Source organism: Corythoichthys intestinalis, chromosome 4 (assembly GCF_030265065.1).
Source record: "Corythoichthys intestinalis isolate RoL2023-P3 chromosome 4, ASM3026506v1, whole genome shotgun sequence".
Classification (NCBI taxonomy): domain Eukaryota; kingdom Metazoa; phylum Chordata; class Actinopteri; order Syngnathiformes; family Syngnathidae; genus Corythoichthys; species Corythoichthys intestinalis.
The window spans coordinates 22,416,814-22,435,814 of NC_080398.1; the positions used below are offsets into that span (position 1 = coordinate 22,416,814).

At 39.8% G+C, this 19,001-nt stretch overlaps 1 protein-coding gene across 3 annotated transcripts in view; it reads right to left on the minus strand.

Moving 5' to 3' along the window:
- The window catches only part of erfl1 (Ets2 repressor factor like 1), a 297,114-nt gene that overhangs the window by 130,177 nt on the left and 147,936 nt on the right, over window positions 1-19,001 (minus strand). For all 3 annotated transcript variants that reach the window (XM_057835145.1, XM_057835146.1, XM_057835148.1), the window contains one exon: window positions 15,607-15,716. The gene's annotated coding sequence lies outside the window, so the exon portion shown is untranslated. The remainder of the gene's footprint in view (window positions 1-15,606; window positions 15,717-19,001) is intronic.

Consider the following 19,001-nt stretch of genomic DNA (forward strand, 5'->3'; position numbering starts at 1 on the left):
TGTCTCCTCCACCGTTCTCAGGAAACGTTTTTTTTTTCAACCCACTTGGAGCTTCCTCTCTTCTTCTCTAGGCGACTTGTGTGCACTTTACCTTCACCGCCACTCTTGAGCGCCCCTAGTGGTCTGCCAAGGAATTGCTCAACAAACATTGAGCAGTTTACAGCGTCCATACTCCATTGTATGGCCAATATGTCAAAAAAAAGTATCGATACTCAGCGGGAGCATATCGATAACCGATCGGGTTGCAAAATATCACGATATATCGCTGTATCGAGATATTGTCACACTCTTAATAATAATACTATAATAATACTAATTATTCCTGTAATAATGTAACAAATTGGGTTGTAATGTGGCGGACGTTTTTGCTGTACCTAAACGCACCGCGTAGTTGACGTGACGGTGAGATAGAGATTACCTGGTACACCAGACTCAGCACTGTTCCAATGCTAGAGTCTGGCGACCATTCGGCGGATCAAATAGCGCGAGGGAATAAACATACGAGGAGAGCGGAGAAGTTTATTCAACATGGCTAGCGCGAGAGACTGTTAGTTTTAGCGACTCGATGTGTTTTTGGTCATTTAAAACAATTTACCGCTGAATGGAACATATTCTCGGCTACCCGTTCGCCATCTTTGTTGTTATGTAGACAACTTCCAATGCACAAGAGTCACGTTGCTCGTTAAGAACGCGTCACGCAAATAAACGAATCTGATTGCACGGATGATTTCGTTCTGGCTCGAGGTCAATAAGGAGATGGGTCCCAGACTCTTCTCACAGTGTTCGAAAAATACAGGGAGAATAGTCTGGCTGTGCCAGGCAAAGATAGAGAGTGCGGTTCTATTTTACTTTCTCTTTAACTCATTCACTCCCAGCCAATTTCACCAGAGCAAGGCCCTCCGCTCCCGGCCGTTTTACTGGATTTTGACTGATTTTGCAAGGCCCACAGAAAATTCTGTTCTATTGGTATATAAACTTGGAACCCACCAAAAGAAAGATTAGACTCTCTTCTTTCAGCAGAAAAAAAAGTTAGTTCATATTTTTTCCCATTCTTTAGAAATCGGCATTAGAAAATAGCTTAGTTTAAGCAATTTTCCAATTTCTGATGAAAAAACAGAGAAATTGAGCTTTTTGTGAAAGCATACATTTCAAATATAACTGACTTTACCACAGCTATTTTTCGCTAATGTGACATAACATCTGAATAATGTTTTCGTTCTACAAAATAACAACAAGACAAATAGAGCTTTTGATCGCAAAGTAACAATTTATTTAGACATAACTAAACTATTGAAACGTTGAATCATTTGCGCACATAACAACGGGGAAGGCTCTTGGCTGCTCCCGGTTGAACGAGGTGGCTCTCAGTACAGTAATTTGATGAATCCGGATCAAGATCGGTCTCACTTTTTTCATCATCTTCAACGTTGGCTTCAACCTCGGGCTAAGAAGTAACGCAACTTTAGCTCCGCAGAATGCGTGTGGAACCTGACGCTGTTGTGGACGTCACCGTCTGTCTCATCAAGATAGATTTTTTTTTTTATCCTTCTTTGACGATGGTTTCGTTTCCTTTTCAAAACACTCCTCCAGTGTCGTTTGCCTTTTTTTTTTTAAAGACTGGTGAACGGAGGTCGGAGGAGGATGTCATGATCGACATTCTACGGCTATATTGTCGAGCCAGTTCACGGATGCACACACCATGCTCATATATTTCTTTCGTTTCCAACTTCATTTATATGGTAAGCGACACCTTTTCCTTTTTCCCCACCTGCCCTAACCTTCTTGGAACCAGTGTTGATTTCTCTCCCAAGAAAATCTGCCGTGCGTCCATCCTGTAGGAAAATTTTAAAAAGAACTGCTGTACTGTCATAAATCATCGTATTTCAAGCATGTCGTCGGATGTAGAATCAAATGGCCGGTCAAATTTTATGTTGGATGTCGAAAAGGTTGTGTGTCGAAGCGATCGTATGTCAAGGTACCACTGTACACTCAGACACAACTTTAGAATGTAAAACTTGAAGTGAAAGTTTGAGTTGAAAGTTCATTCATAAATAAATGTACCGGCATATATATTTTCTTAAATATATTTTTTCTTCACAAAACACATACATAGCCTCCAGAGATCATCAGACTCATGAAGGACAGAATAAAATTACTCTAAACACAGCCTACGCTACAGGATAATCTTTCAACGACCTTCCATAATCAGGTCGTTTCTGACTTTGATTAGGTTCATATGGGTCTCTCTTATCAGCTGTGTTGTTATTTTTGTCAGTAGTGGATTATCTAAATAATTAATTTTCCCTTCTTTGCAACGCCGTTACCGTTACTGAGGATGTGGAGGCGTGTGTCAATACAATTTGGTTGAATGACGCTGGAGACACTATCGAGCAAAGTGGGAGGGTGGAATAGGTACGGGGTTGTGACGCTGTGTAAATGTGACGGTAGGTGGCTCGGAGCATTAGCATAGCATTCACATTCTCGCTAGCATTAGCATTTAGTGTGGCAAGCGTCATCTTAAAATCTTGGGCAACTTTACTTTTTTTACATAAAGTTCATGGGCGTTCAGGTGGGTACAATTAATTTAAAATAATGGACCGTTTTCCTATTGAGCATGCATTATCATCACCAAGTGGGCGTTACCTTGTAGATGCTACAATATAATAATAATTTGCTTTTGTTCTTAATTACCAAAAATAGTCACTTGCAATAAACTTTTCTTGACTGATGTTTTCATAAACCTTGTGTGATTTTTTTTTTAAACTCAAAACAACTAGAGCAAAGAGCAAAGGGAAGAGATTCAGAGCCTTGCCTGCACACTGAAAAAAGATATATATATATATATATATATGTATATATATACATATATACTGTATATACTGTATATTTGGGGTGTGACGGTACATACAAGTCACGATTCAGTACGTACCTCAGTACGGGGGTCACGGTTCGGTGCGGGTACCGTACAACAAGAACAGCATTTGAATGTTAAAGTCTGTATACCATTGCACTCTTATATAGGTCATAGACTCCACCATCAGTTGACAAGACAGTTCCCAAAGACATTGCGCCATGCTTTCCCGTAGGGGCCCGACCCAGGCAGAACGTTGAGTTGGCTTTCACTGTGATAAACGCAAACGCAAGCTGCGTTCTCAAACCGGATTTAGGTGGAAATAGGATGAAGGTTTTACTGCATACAAGCAGGCAGTAGTGTCTCAAGAGTGATTTGGTCAAGGATTCAAGGTAATTATTATATTAAATAGCACCATGCATGCACTTTGAAACGTTGTAAAAAATAAATAAAAATTAAAAAATCAATGGATAAAATTTGTATAATTTTGGTTTAAAATATTTTTCGTAAAATGAATGATAAATGCTCGTTTTTTTGGTTTAAACAAGAATCTAGACTGTTTTACGTTCATATCTATAGAAATTCCACGATTTAAGCATTTATTTACAAGAATTTTCAACTTAAAAAGCTCTGTTTTGTGACGGCCGCCATGTTGGATTTTGTATCTCTACACAAAAGCAGAATTCAACCTAAATCATTTGTGATTTATATAGAAAAATGCAAATGTTGCTTTTGTTGAGTAAAATTAAGATGATTCGGCATGCTTTTCTCAAGTATAAGTTTTTTATAGTGAAAATTGAGTGATTTATTAGCTGTTGAAAACTGTTGAAAGCTGTTGCACTAAATAAATAAATAAATGTTGCTATTTTGAGCAAAACCTTATATGATGTGTTAAATTTCAATGTTATGTTATGTTATGTTATGTTATGTTAAATATTTATCCTGAAAATATAGGTGACTATCTATTCATTTGGCGATTTTTGTGCATCTAGCATAAAATTTGAGAATTTTATAGCCATTTTAAGTTTTGTTATATTTGTATAAAAAATAATTAATCGGGATTTTATTAGGGAAAGACTTTGAATTTTTTTTAACCTGTCCTGTTCAGCTGTTTGACACGGATAATGGAAGCGTAAGTGTCCGGTAGGTCTGAACAGTTTTAATGTTTCACATTGAGAGTATGACATACTCCCATTGTGATCATTCAACATATCTCATTTATTATGACAAAGCAGCGAACAGGAAGGGGTTATGGGGGGACAGAAAAAAAGAAACAAGAAAAGTAACAACAAGAAACACATTGAACGTCTACACTAACTTATAATATGTTTGTGCTATCGTCAGCTAGATGTATTTTCGGTTGACACCATGTGGGGAGGCCTGTTGGCAAGGGAAAGAAGGGGAGGAGGGTGGGGGAGACTATAAGCTAATTGATTGGGAGGGGTAGAGTGTACACAAATCAGCACTGTGATCTAGAAGGCAGTAATCGTGTGAATCCCTTGTGAGTGTAAGCCCGTTGGCAACCAACCATGCGCCGCCCCACCGCAAAGCACCAGCACCCTCAACCCGAACGCGCCCGATCACAACCAGCCGCACGCGAGCCCAACCAAACACGACTTTGAATTTTTGAATGTCGCTGCTCATGGAGACTCATATATGCCTAAGGGAGGTACGTGCTTTGGTTTTAGGTCGCTAGCAGCTTTAGTTTTGAACATTTTATAATTTTAAGTTTTTGAAAATAGGCCCCCTACGGATCGGCCCTAGCCCCGTGTCCCGTCAACTAATAGTGAAGTCTATGTATAGGTGAAATTTTAAAAATATGTAAAAAGTGTGATCTATATTTTTTTGGGAATGACAAAGACAGTTCAGTTCAATTCAAAACATATTACATATTACAATAAACATACTTAATGTAAAAGATATTATAGAACGGATCATGTAATAACGTGTAGACCATAAAAAGTCGCAGTTAGTTACTTTGCCGAGTAACTAATTACTCTTACATGCAGGCAACTGAGTTACTAAATCAAATATTTTTTGGGAGAAGTATTTTGTAACTAACTAATTAACTTTTTTAAAGTAAGATTAACAACACTGCTTATCAGTACTGGGCATGCTTCGTAGTAGGTGGTGAGGTGACGTGTTTAAGGTACGTTTGATTCCGATGGCCATTAGGCGAGCAGGACTGTGGCACAGCCGCCTTTGTTATCCACAGTGGGCCAACAACACAAGGGGAAATGAGAAGAGAGCAGTGAAGGACACTCTGGACAAGACAAGGAAATCTTCATAGACTCTGAGTCGATGCAAACACCGGCTTTCTTCTTTGTGGGAGAGGGAGGAAAGGGTTCTTTTGGGGGGGGGGGGGGGGTAGATGGTGGGTTTAGGGGTAGGGGGGGTGACACAAGCAGGACAGACAGGAAGACAGGAGGAAGAAGGTGGGAAATGGAGAGAAAGGGAAGGGAAAGAAAGCAAGAAAGAGCTCCAGTGCCTAGTCTTAATCTGAGCTGTTCTGATCAATAGCCCATTTCCCATTGTTGCCAGAGCCGTTCGATCGCTACACCGCCGAATTAACACACCCACTTTAATCTAGGGGGAGAGGAGTGAGGGGAGCCAGAGAGAGAGAGAGAGAGACGAGGTTAAAGGGGGGTGCGAGTAGGGAGCAGCTGTGGAGGCATTCTCAAATGAAATCAAATCTAATTGTTATCACTGTAGCTGCTGCACTTATTACTGTTACTAATACCTGCCCTCGCTTGACGCTCTCCCGTGTCTTTTACTGGTGTAAACTGGACATAAATAATCCAAATCAGAGTTTATTTGCTCGGTTTGGTCAGATATAGATTGGACTAGGATGGTTGGATGGCCAAGTCTAATTGCTGGGTAAAATGTGATCGGATTTAGTGGTTAGGTACCATCATACAATGGACCTTTTTGATTGAATACGAACAAAATATACACTAATTATGTGTTTAGTGGCTTAGCCAACAGCATTAAACTACTTTAGTGTTCATTACTATTTCTTCTTGTTGAAATTCTATATTGTATATAGCAACTTATTTCAATGAAAAGTGACCGTGACCATGCTTGCTACATAAAACACTTGTATCTACAATCATGTTTCTCCAATGAAATGAACGTAGATGTTATTAATCCATTCAGCGACTGCAATGCCATGAGAGAATATGCTTTTACAATAAATTGACGAGGCACCCATCCGCACATCATCTAACAGAGTAAGGCCAATATTTTTGGCAAAAATACACTGACAACACCATTACAGTTTTTGAAGCCAAAAAGGTAATTTTTCACTCATGTACAAATTCATACCAATTTGTACAAAACAAGAGTGGTGCGAGTACCAGAACTAGCATTTTTCCTTTCTCATAAAAAATTTTAGACAGCAACAAATTGTGAAAAACTCACATAACATGCATGAAATCACATTGATTTTTGTTGGTCTTTTTCTGTTTCAAGCAGCTTCTCATGCCGATCATTTTGCCTCCACTTGTCTACGTTTTATGTTCTAAAGTGCGCGAGATGGACTGCTGCTTCAATAAAGATGAGCATGTGCAAGTGCTTATCGACGTGGCGAAAAAAGACGTAATTCAAATGCCATTTGCTGATATTTTTTTACTATTTGGAGGCTTTATGTACTGATAATAAAAAAGAAAATCACATGCTGGAGTTTTTAACAAAACGACTACTAATGATCACTCTTATATACAGTACTGTACCGCAACACACCTTGCCATTGGGAATAAGGAAACTATTAGGATTAAAGAGAAAAACTTGAGACATGCTTACATTACATTACATAGCAATACGTGCCATTTCTAGATATGTTGTAATCACAGCGGGTCACAACAAGTAGTAGTGTGGCAGCTAATTACTGATAAAACAATAATAGTATTAATAATAACAATGATAAAAGCCACTCCCAGTTGAAATTTTGCATTTGAAACAATTACATATCTTTCTGTCTTGTAACGGGGAACGATGATTTGAAATACAAGTGTTTTGAGCGTGGTCATGGAACAAATTGAACTTAAACAGTCGTGTGAAAAAATTAGGACACCCTATAGTAGCCTGTGTGCTTTCTAACATATTTGTTCATATGAATATTTAATATAAATGTTAACAATCTCGAGAGATTCAAGTAATAGAACTAAACAATTAAAACAAACAAACAAAAAAAGATTTTCTATAACTTTCTCAAAAATATAATTTTAAATAAATGCAATTTCTGTTGAGGAATAAATTAGGACACCCCCACATTAAATCTCTCAAAATAATATAAAATCAACCATTCCACTGTCCAGAAAATAGTCTGCAAGTGGAGGACATTCAAAACAAGTGCCAACATGCCCGGATCTAGACTTCCAAGCAAGTTCAATTTACTGAAAGCACAACAAATATTCCTATCTCTCTCTCTCAAAAAAAAAAAAAAAAAAAAAATGTTCACAAAAAGAAAAGCACTCAATGCAAAGAGAACTGGCATTCCCAATCAAAATAGCTGTGCAAAATAATACTCAGACTATGGTCAAACTCTATTCAAACATTTCGTTTAGCTCATGGGTGTCCAAACCTGTCCTCAAGGGCCGCTGTGGGTCCTGGTTTTTGTTCCTACCAATCGAGCACAGAGAGTTTAACCAATGACGTTTGTGCTAAAACAAGCAGCACCTGACTGCAATCAACTGATTACACTTGTGAGACACCAGATTGGTGAAAAGATGTCATCTTGTTGTGTAGTAATGAAATCCAGCACCCACTGCGGCCCTATGTGGAATAGTTTGGACACCACTGGTTTAGCTCAACAAATACACTATATGGTAATATTTAGTCGCAATATACTTGTTGACTGGGGCTCCCGGGGACCCTTGCTACGCTTCTGACGGGACCTACAGCAGCCTCTGTGTACTGTTGATGTGAAAGTGCATGCTTCTACAATCAGAAAGAGACTTCACAAGTTTCACCTTCATGGGAGGTGTGCAAGGACGGAACCTTTGCTCTCCAAGAAGAACATGAAGGCCAGACTGAAGTTTGCCAGAGTGAATGTAGGCAAAGAACAGGACTTCTGGAATAATGTTCTTTGGACAGACGAATCTAAAATTTAATTATTTGGAAACGAGAACAGAGGACATGTTTGGCGTAAACCCAATACAGCATTCCAGGAAAAGAAACTCATAACAACTGTGAAGCATGGAGTTGGAAGTGTCATGGTTTGGGGATGTTTTACTGCTGCAGGACCTGCCCATCATAGATATACCACCATCATAGAATCCACTATTAATTGTATTGTGTGTCAGAGGGTGCTTGACAAACATGTGAGATCATCTGTGAAAAAATTAAAGCTGAAGCGAAACAGGACCCTGCAACATGACAATGACCCAAAACATACCAGTAAATCCCTCAAAGACTGGCTGAAAAGGAAGAGAATGAGCGTCCTGGAATGGCCGAGTCAAAGCCCAGATCTTAATCCCATTGGGAGGATGTGGGGTGACTTGGAACTGACTGTACATGCAAGAAACCCCTAAAACCTCTCACAGCTGAAAGTGTTCTGCGTTGAAGAGTGGGGCAAACTTTCTTCAGACTCATGTCAAAGACTGGTAGATGGCTACAAAAAGCGTCTCACTGAAGTTCTTTGAGCCAAATGGGGTAACACTAGGTTGTAGGGTGTCCTAACTTTTTCCTCAGTTAGAATATGCATTTTTGTTGATATATTTAGTTTGTTGTTTACCTGCAATTAAATCACTTTCTTTTCTAGAGATAAATAAAAGCAAGATCAGACATTGATATGTGAACATTTCTTAATAAAGAACTGAATATTTCATGGGGTGTCCTAATTTTTTCACATGACTGTATCTGCCCCCCGCATGTCATTTTTTACGGCCAACTAAAGTAAATAATGTGCATCGAATTCAGGTTCTTACAGGGGCACTGGATTTTTGTTTTGTTTTGTAGCTTTAGTAGTTTAGTAGCATTCAAAAACAGCCATTTCAGTCCAATTTGTAATGCTTGCACGTTTTCTCCATACAAGGCGTGCACAACAGCAGTAGACACGCATGATTGATAGTTCACGTGTTACTACTAGGCTACTACAAAAACAGGTTCCTATTTCACCTTCAGTGTGTGTTGGAGTTTTTGTATTGGAAGTAAAATTGCCTGTGTATTATAATGCAAATCCCCGCAGCGAGACGGTGCAATGACACACGAACACATCTGAAAACTAAAAGGGCCAATCAGCCTAGGTTTAATGCGCCCTTTTCACAACACTAAAATAAATTGCACATGAATATCCGACAGCGCTCTGCACAGTGCCAGCTCAACAGCCACAACAAACAATAATACGGCTACAATGTAAGCATATCTTACCTATTTGAAGACACCAAACGACACTCATTTTTGACTTCAAATTGAATTTTAGAAAATTTCGCATTTTTTGTAAAGAAAAAAAGGCTAATTCGTTTTTGTGCCATGTTGACGCCTCCTCTGTCAACAGTTCACTTTTCCGTTCCAATAGCACCTTATTCAACGTGAACAGGTAGCAAGCAAGGTGTGAGGTGGTGTTATTAAATTCAACATACCTGTATATTCCCCAAAGTTAAGTACACTATTGTTTCAATATGTTTTATTTGTTTAGTTTTAACAACAACAACAACAAAAATGTACCGAAACACTTTTTTTCCCTCCCTAACACCAGCAGCAGCCCCTTTCCCACGCCACTGGGTTCTTATGCTAAAATGAAATTCAAATAAAAGGTTCTGTAGTCTACAATGAAAGATCGAGGACTACAGCAATCAGATTTTTTTATTTTTCATGTTTGCGTTAAAAGGAAAACAAATACATGTTTTAAAATTGGTTTAGAAAAAATGCAATATTTACTTTTTTGGTTAAATACAAAAATAAATAAAAAGAGAATAATTACTGCAGTTCCCTTTTTTAACTCATTTGCTCCCAAAAATGTATAAATACTTTCTATTTTTAATTGTTTCAGTGTCCCAAAGACGTAAAACTGGCCACTGGATGGCAGTAGCGCATTTGGTAAGACCCGCAACCCGATTCTACACCAACGAACGGCCAGGGCACCGACGGAAGACGACCGAATAGAGAACAACCTAGAGGACGCCCGGGATGCCAGGCGCTAGATGACCGAGCAGAATGCCTGGGACCACCAGTGCAGCGGACGATGCTGTTGAGTCCGTGCTGCTCGCCGAGCAGACCCTGCATAGACTCAAAAAAATTGGCAGACATAATAGCCCTCCAAAGTACACCATAACGACAGTGTGACCTGTGACATAAATGACTACACTATACACGCGTATATACTCTGATGCTGACTAAAAAAAGCGTCTATATGTCATTAGCTATATAATATTTGTTAATGAGGAAAAACCATTCAAAAGACGGATCAAGTTGTTCAATATGATATCGTTTTATAGTCGAAAGCTTTAGGTGCTGCCGTTGAATTGTTTTCTTTTTCGCCTTCTTCTGAGATAGCTCGAAGAAGGGTTTCGGTGGGGGTAGGGGGGCATCTTCCCTGCCACCCGCAGCAATACCGCCCAACTCTAATCCATTCTCTTTCCTCCTTTTGAAGTCGTTTCATAACAGAGCAATTTTCTCGTTAGCGTTTGCCTTTAATTGTGGGTAATTAGGCGTGCTCTGGCGGTATAGAGCGCTGTTTGAAGGGATGGGGAGAGTGAGAGAAGAGGGGGTAGAATTAGCTGTAGTTCAGCTGTGAAATATGGGGTTAAGTGGTGGAGCGGGTAGGGAAAAACGATGGAATGGGTGAGGGGTCAGTAACTCCAAAACAAGGGGGCAATTTCTCAAGCGGTGCAACATAGTGAAAATTGAAAACTTATGCCTACTACGAATTTATTCGCTACCATTGACAGCGATAGACGTCCAATCCAATTGAACTGGTAGAGGCTGACAGCGTTGACAGCCTCCCAGTTCAAATGGAATGGACGTGTATTGTGGTCAGTGGCAGCAAATACGTTGAGAAAAGTGGCGGCCAACTGTCACCAAGCTAGTTAGATTATGAACATGTGACTCGCCGTTAGCTGCTAAATGGTCCCGCGCCAAGCCCGCAGCGGCCGTAAAAGTCGACGAGACTGTAAAGCACATGAGGAATGAGCATGGCTATCGACTGTACAAACTCGGGCCCTTAAGGTCCCATTCATCCCATGTGAAGGAATGACCCCCCTCCTTACAATGGCTTTAATGAACTTATTAAAACCTCTATTAATATTGGTCTTCGCATTCTACAATCATTTCACCGGCTTTCCTGAACGCGGCAAACAAGTGTCCGAGCTTTGGCGGTGCCGTGGCTAATACCTAATCAATGAGGGGGTACGCCCCCTAGCAGTGTGTCTTCATTTATACAAAGGCGAGAGGAAAAACGCTCTATTGATGAACATAACATTAACATCAATGGCAAAAGTTCTGCCAGGAAGCTTTGACAAGCCTATTGATTGTCAGACCTTAGAGTGACTAAAACTCACCGGAAACAATGGATCAATCGAAAAGTCTTTACTCAGCAAACATTTAGCTGTTTTTCTAACTGTGAGGCAAATATAGTACATTCATATGTGCAGTTCTTGCTCTTTGATTTGAACAATGGAAGGGGATTCCCAAACTGTAGAGGGGTTCTGGTTTCATGATTTACACATGGATATTGATTATCCATTGTTATTTGACTGAATTAAATTGCTTAATGTGTACCCTTACATAAAATACAAACATAAAAATTTAAAAAAGTAAATGCAGTGGTATGAAAAAGTATCTGAACCATTTCTCACATTTCTGCATAGAATCACCATCAAATGTGATCTGAGCTTTGTAAAATCACACAGATGCAAAAACAGTGTCAGCTTTAACTAAAACCACCCAAAACATTAATAGGTTTTCATATTTTAATGAGGATAGCATGCAAACAATGAAAGAAGGGAGAAAAATAAGTAAGTGAAAAATAAATGAACCCTCTGCCTAAGGACACTAGAACAGCAATTGAAACCAATTTTTACCAAACAATTTAAGTCAGGTGTGTGCCCAGTCACTGATGAGTGGTTTAAAGCTGCCCTGCCTACTATAAAACACACACCTGGTAAGAATTGTCTTGATGAGAAGCACTGTCTGATGTGCATCATGGCTCAGTTATGAAATACGAAGTTCCAGGACCTAGTTCGTGAGTCGGAATGGTCGTATGTGGAGCAGGATTTCCCCATAAGAATACATTATAATACCATTCATTCGTTCCGTAGCCCAAAAACCTACACGAAATCCTTCAGATATACTACTGCTACAAATTGCAATTACACATAGGAAAACAAATAAATTATGAATAATTTGGCTGATTATGGCAGGGTTGAAACAAAAGCGGTTGCGCGACGTCTGTAAACGGGGGTTTTCAGGGTAAAACGGACAAATCAAAAATAATTTGGGGGCTTAATGTGCGATGAATCTGCTATGGCAGCATATAGACATATTGTTCTATCAAACACAACAGTTGTTTTGGCTTAAAATACAGCAGTTTCTTTTAAAGTGCAAGAGCAAAAACTGCTTTTTCAGTCTCGTCTGTGTCATCGCACATTAAGCCCCCGAACTATTTTTAATTTGTCCGTTTTACCCTGGAAACCCCCGTTTACAGATGTCGTGCAACCGCTTTTGTTTCACCCCAGCCATAAAACGAAGATAATTAATTATATCTATCATTCAAAATGTCTGTCATTTTAGCTTAGAATCAATAATTGATGTCCAATATTTCATTTAAAAAAAAAAAAAAAAATTTATTCACTCGCATTTTTTAAACTTTTAAACAAATTACGTCACACGGGGCGGCCTTGGCGCAGTTGGTAGCTTGAATTGTCCTGGGACCGTAGGGTCAGCGGTTCGATTCCCTGCTATGACTGGCCACTGTCGAAGTGCCCTTGGGCAGGGCACTGAACCCTAACTTGCCCCCAATGGGTTGGCAGCGCCTTGGATGGCAGCAGCACCATTGGTGTGTGAATGTGTGCTAATGTAAAGCGCTTCGGGCATTGTAACAATGTAGATAAAGCGCTACATAAGTACTCTCCGTTTACCGTTTACAACGAAAAAAATGGTGTCTGTAAAAAAGTCACGGATATCTACCTCATAACTGTCGCTTAATTGTATTTTTTTTTTTTTTTGTTACTGTCGCATTTTCTCCAATATGTTAGATAATAAATAATGGATCCAAACAAAGAAAAATTGGAGAGAGAAAAAAACGTTTAAAAGGGTAAATATATGAAGAAGAAAATCTCGACCAATCCTTGATGTCTGCTATTTCTGCATCGCGACCCTTGGTATATTACCATGTTTCACCCATAAAATCCCCCCAAAATCCAGCTGTGGCCATTCACAGCTGTGTCTTGACACTCAGTGATACATGCTACATGGAGTTTTTGGATCGAAACAAGGTAAGTACGCGATAATATCTCGTTAAAGTCATGGCGTCTGTAATTCTGCTCTCACCTCCAGATAGGGTTTTGATGTGTAAAAAAATGTTTTTCTAAAAATGCCCTCCTGTTCAAATTTTTTCTTCCCCCAGAAAATTGGGATTTTAAGCTTTCCAATGATGAATGCATGCATATAGGACAATTTTGAGTTTGGCCAAATTGGGGTCTCAGAGCGGAACTTCAAGTCACCCGTGTGTTTTCTGCCATATATACAGTATATGTACTGTATATATATGTGTATATATGTGTATTTTAATGTTTTAAAAATTTGAAACAAATCCGAGATGGAATGAGTGTGAACTTTGAAGCGCGAAGTAGCGAGGGATCAGTGTAATAATAATAATCTAATAATAATAATTCCTGTAATAATTTAATGAATCGGGTACCAATGTGGCGGATGTGTTTTACGTGCTGTACCTGAACGCAGCGTGTGGCTGACGTGATAGTGAGATATGTGGAGTGGAGACTTTACTTTCTCTTTTAATATTGTTGTTGGCGTCAACAGCGGCGGACAGTAGGAGCATTGTGTTGCACAAGTTCTGAAATAAATTATTAAAAACCTGGCGAAGCTGGCGATTTCTTTGGCGATGTTACCACAATAATAATTGTCACCCTAACTTATAAAGACTGGCGAACGGAGGTCGGAGGAGGACCGTCGAGATCGTACACATTCTATGGCGGTATTGTTGAGCCATTTCACACCACGCTCAGATTTTTCTATCATTTCATTCTTCATTACAGTGGTAAGCATCACTTTTTTCCCTTTTTAACCACCAGCACTAACCTTCTTGGAACTCATGTTGATTTCTCTCAAAAGAAAATTCGCCGTGCATCCATCTGGCAGGAAAACAAAGAAACTGCGGCGCTGTCATAAATCGTCGTATTTCGAGCATATCGTCGGAAGTAGAAACGAATGGCGAGTTAAATTTTATGTCGGATGTTGAAAAGATTGTGTGTCGAAGTGATCGTATGTCCAGGTACCACTGTACCTGGAAAATATCCTCGAGGGCACAGGAAGAACATGCAAACTCCAGTCAGTAAGGCTGGAGCCTGGTATTAAACCATTGATCTCAAAACTGCGAGGTGGCGTGCTAACCGTGCAGCTTATTCACGATTGGCTCTTTCAAATATATACCGTATTTTTCGGACAATAAATTTCAGTTTTTTTTCATAGTTTGGCTGGAGGTGCGACTTATATGTAAATTTATTAACGCATTATTATATCATTACACATGTTATTTCGCTGTTTTGGAGTGACACTGATGGTTTGGTAAACTTGTTAGCATGTTCTGTATGCTATAGTTATCTGAATAACTTAATCGCTATGTTACGTTAACATACCGGCCATGTTCGCATTTTGTTGTTCATGCGTCATGTAACATTATCATACTGTACACTTATTCAGCATGTTTTTCTCTATTGTATTTTTATTTTAAATTGCCTTTCAAGATGACATATCTGTTCTATGTGTTGGATTTTATCAAGTAATTTTCCCCCCAAAATGTGACTTATAACACAAATGTTTTTTTTCCCTCTAAATTGCGCATTTTTGGGGTGGTGTTACTTTTACTCAGGTGCGACTTATAGTCCGAAAAATACGGTACCGTATTTCTACAATATTATGTCGTGTTGTCCAGAGCACAGCTTTAAATTCTCAACTTTTCCACCTTCAAGTCACTCAAAGCGCTTTGACACTGTCATGTCATTCACCTGCTGATGACGTAGCAACAGGAAAAGCTTTGGTATCAGTACCTTGCTAAATGATACTTTGACATTGTGACCAGGGAAGGGGATCCAACCCATAATCTTTGGGTTGGGAGACCACTCTACCACTGATCCATTGTAGCTTTAACTTGAAATATATGTGCACCCTGGACTGGTCGCCAGTCAAGATAGGCCAGATTGCGTATAAACAAATAGTCATTCACACAATGCGATGTCCAATTTAGTCTACAATTACAAAAAAAAAATTTGTAAGTGAAACCACACACCGAAAAAAAGCTCCACACAACAGAGATTCAAATCCAGAACCTCTGATTGTGAGGCAGATGTTGCCTCACCTTGACCAACCGATCTTTAACTCATTCATATGGGTAAACTGAAACTCACCCAGATAACTTGTGGCAAGAGACAAAGTACACCCTTTTTCTGATTTGAAATTGCACTGCTAATATCACCCCAACGTCATAAATTTTTCAATCCTAAAGTTTTGCCAGTATGCATGCATGTTTCCAATCAAAGTGACTATATCCTTTAGTCTAAATAGGTGGAAAAAAGGCTTACCCTTAACAATGATTTCTTTCCTAGGAGTCCTGCAGGAGTGAAGATCTTGATTTAGCAGTGCCTGGACACACAACACGGGCGGGACCTTGATAGGAGAAGTTGGAGGACTTCTACGAGACAGAAAAAAGTTGACTTGAGAGTCCGGCGCCAGTGTGCAAAATGGTTTAGATTACAGTACATAAGCAAAGCCTTTAAGAAGCATGTGGTGTGAGGGAGAGGGTGTTCAGAGAGAGGGGAGGGGACGGCCGTGTGTGTGGTGTGATGTGTGTGTGCGCTTGCGGCGGATCGATGCGGTTATAATTTTGTCCGAAGTGGGAGAAAATAAAGTTCATGGAGGAATGAAATTTGAAAACAGATGGCGAATCCCGTCCTGGTCGTTGCTCCCCCTCCCTTCCACCCCTCTCTCCCCCTAAATAAGATTCGATCCCCGGGAATGGAGTGTAGACAATATTCCAAGCGACATTTGATGAAAGTGACAGATTTTTCATTTTGGACACATGGGGGGGAGGGGATGGGCGAGTTCATCTGATTTGTCTACTGGACAGAAACTTGGAAGAGTAGGACACAAGTGTTTCCCTCATATATCCATTGAGCCCCCCCCCCCCACTGCTAATATGTCCCGCTCTCCTCCACGGGTGAGGCAAAAGGGTGAGGAAACAAGAATACCAAATAAATGAGAAATTTTCGTACAGCGCCCCGCTTCCGTGCGTTCCACGCTAGCAATAACAATTAAATATCGACCGCTTTCCCTCGGCCGGAGAGAACCTGAGATACCCGGAGACTGCCAAGTACCGGCGTAACAACTCCCCCACCCCCTACTACCCCGCTATTTTCTCGTCGCCCCCTCCCCATATACACCTCTTTTCTTTCTAATCCAAGTCCATCAAGCCAATCTGCTCTAATTTGGTGAATCTCATTTCTCTTGATTCTCTATGTATACCCCCAGTTGCCGTTTTAGCTCCACTTTTATCGTCAACAGCCCCCCCACCAGTTTTTTTGCACTTTCCCAGCATGAAGACTTCCTCACACTATGGATGTTACCAGATTAGAAACAATTATAGGATTAATTGTCAGCCGCAGTACCTTTTGCGATAGAAAAGAATATCTTTTAAAACCTTGGCGGTTGTATCAGACGCGTAAAAGATTGTCAGTCAAAGAAAAAATGTTAATGTGTCTTAGCAATAACACAAAATGGCGGAATACAATTGACCTGGCAATACACCGACATAGTATCAGAGATATAACTGTTTCACACCACTTGTCAAAGCCTACTTTGTCAGCGCCGTCGTTCAGAGTGAACAGTAGTGACACAAGGTCAGAGAAGAACCTAGTAGTAATCCACCTTCAGAGGTAGTATGAGAGGCATAACAGATCTCAGCCATTTGTAGCTTCTTTTACAAAATTCCTTACAGTATTGTATGAACAGCAGTAACATGGAATGGAGGGAACAAAGTCGACCTGACAATTTTCTGTCATCTGAGGCAACGCAATAGAGGAAGGATTCCTAGTGGCGGTTCTAGTCAAAAGTGGCATAGAGTTGCTAAAAAATATACTCAAGTACGAGTAGTGTTACTTAAAAATAATTTTACTTAAGTAAGAGTAAACGCAGTCATCAAAAAAGAATTACTCAGGTACAGTGGAACCTCTACTTACCAACGTATATATATTAGGGCTGTTAAACGATTAAAATTTTTATTTGAGGTAATTATAGCTTAAAAATTAATTTATCGTAATTAATCGCAATTCAAACCATCTATAAAATATGCCATATTTTTCTGTAAATTATTGTTGGAATGGAAAGACAAGATGGATATATACATTCAACATATGGTACATACTGCAAGTACTGTACTTGTTTATGATAACAATAAATCGACAAAATGGCATTAACATTATAAACATTCTGTTAAAGCGATCCATGGATAGAAAGACTTGTAGTTCTTTAAAGATAAATGTTAGTACAAGTTATAGAAAATTTATATTAAAACCCCTCTTAATGTTTTCGTTTTAATAAAATTTGTAAAAATTTCAATCAAAAAATAAACTAGTAGCCTGCCATTGTTCATGTCAATAATTACACAATGCTCATGGGTGCTGAAGCCCATAAAATCAGTCGCACCCACGCGCCAGCAGAGGGTGACAAAACTCCAAAAAACACAAGTAACAAGTGTTCCTTGCACTGTGCTGTCATTTTAATCTGAGTGGGGCATGTGCGTTAATTGAGTCAAATATTTTAACGTGATTAATTTAAAAAATAATAATAATTACCGGCCGTTAACGCGATAAATTTGACAGCCCTACTCTATATACATATACAGTGGGGCAAATACGTATTTAGTCAACCATTAATTGTGCAAGTTCTCCCACTCGAAAATATTAGAGAGGCCTGTAATTGTCAACATGGGTAAACCTCAACCATGAGAGAATGTGGGGGAAAAACTCAGAAAATCACATTGTTTGATTTTTAAAGAATTTATTTGCAAATCATGGTGGAAAATAAGTATTTGGTCAATACCAAAAGTTCATCTCAATACTTTGTTATGTACACTTTGTTGGCAATAACAGAGGCCAAACGTTTTCTGTAACTCTTCACAAGCTTTTCACACACTGTTGCTGGTATTTTGGCCCATTCCTCCATGCAGATCTCCTCTAGAGCAGTGATGTTTTGGGGCTGTCGTTGGGCAACATAGACTTTCAACTCCCTCCATAGATTTTCTATGGGGTTGAGATCTGGAGACTGGCTAGGCCACTCCAGGACCTTGAAATGCTTCTTACGAAGCCATTCCTTTGTTGCCCTGGCTGTGTGTTTGGGATCATTGTCATGCTGAAAGGCCCAGTCACGTCTCATCTTCAATGCCCTTGCTGATGGAAGGAGATTTTCACTCAAACCCTCTCGATACATGGCCCCATTCATTCTTTCCTTTACACAGATCAGTCGTCCTGGTCCCCTTTGCAGTAAAACAGCCCCAAAGCATGATGTTTCCACCCCCATGCTTTACAGTGGGTATGGTGCAATTCAGTATTCTTTCTCTTCTAAACACGAGAACCTGTGTCTCTACCAAAAAGTTCTATTTTGGTTTCATCTGACCATAACACAATCTCCCAGTCCTCTTCTGGATCATCCAAATGCTCTCTAGCGAACCGCAGACAGGCCTGGACGTGTACTTTCTTCAGCAGGGGGACACCTCTGGCAGTGCAGGATTTGAGTCCCTGGCGGCGCATTGTGTTACTGATCGTAGCCTTTGTTACTGTGGTCCCAGCTCTCTGTAGGTCATTTACTAGATCTCCCCCGTGTCGTTCTGGGATTTTTGCTCACCGTTCTGGTCATCATTTTGACGCCACGGGGTGAGGAGGGAGTTGAAAGTCTGTGTTGCCCAACGACAGCCCCAAAACAT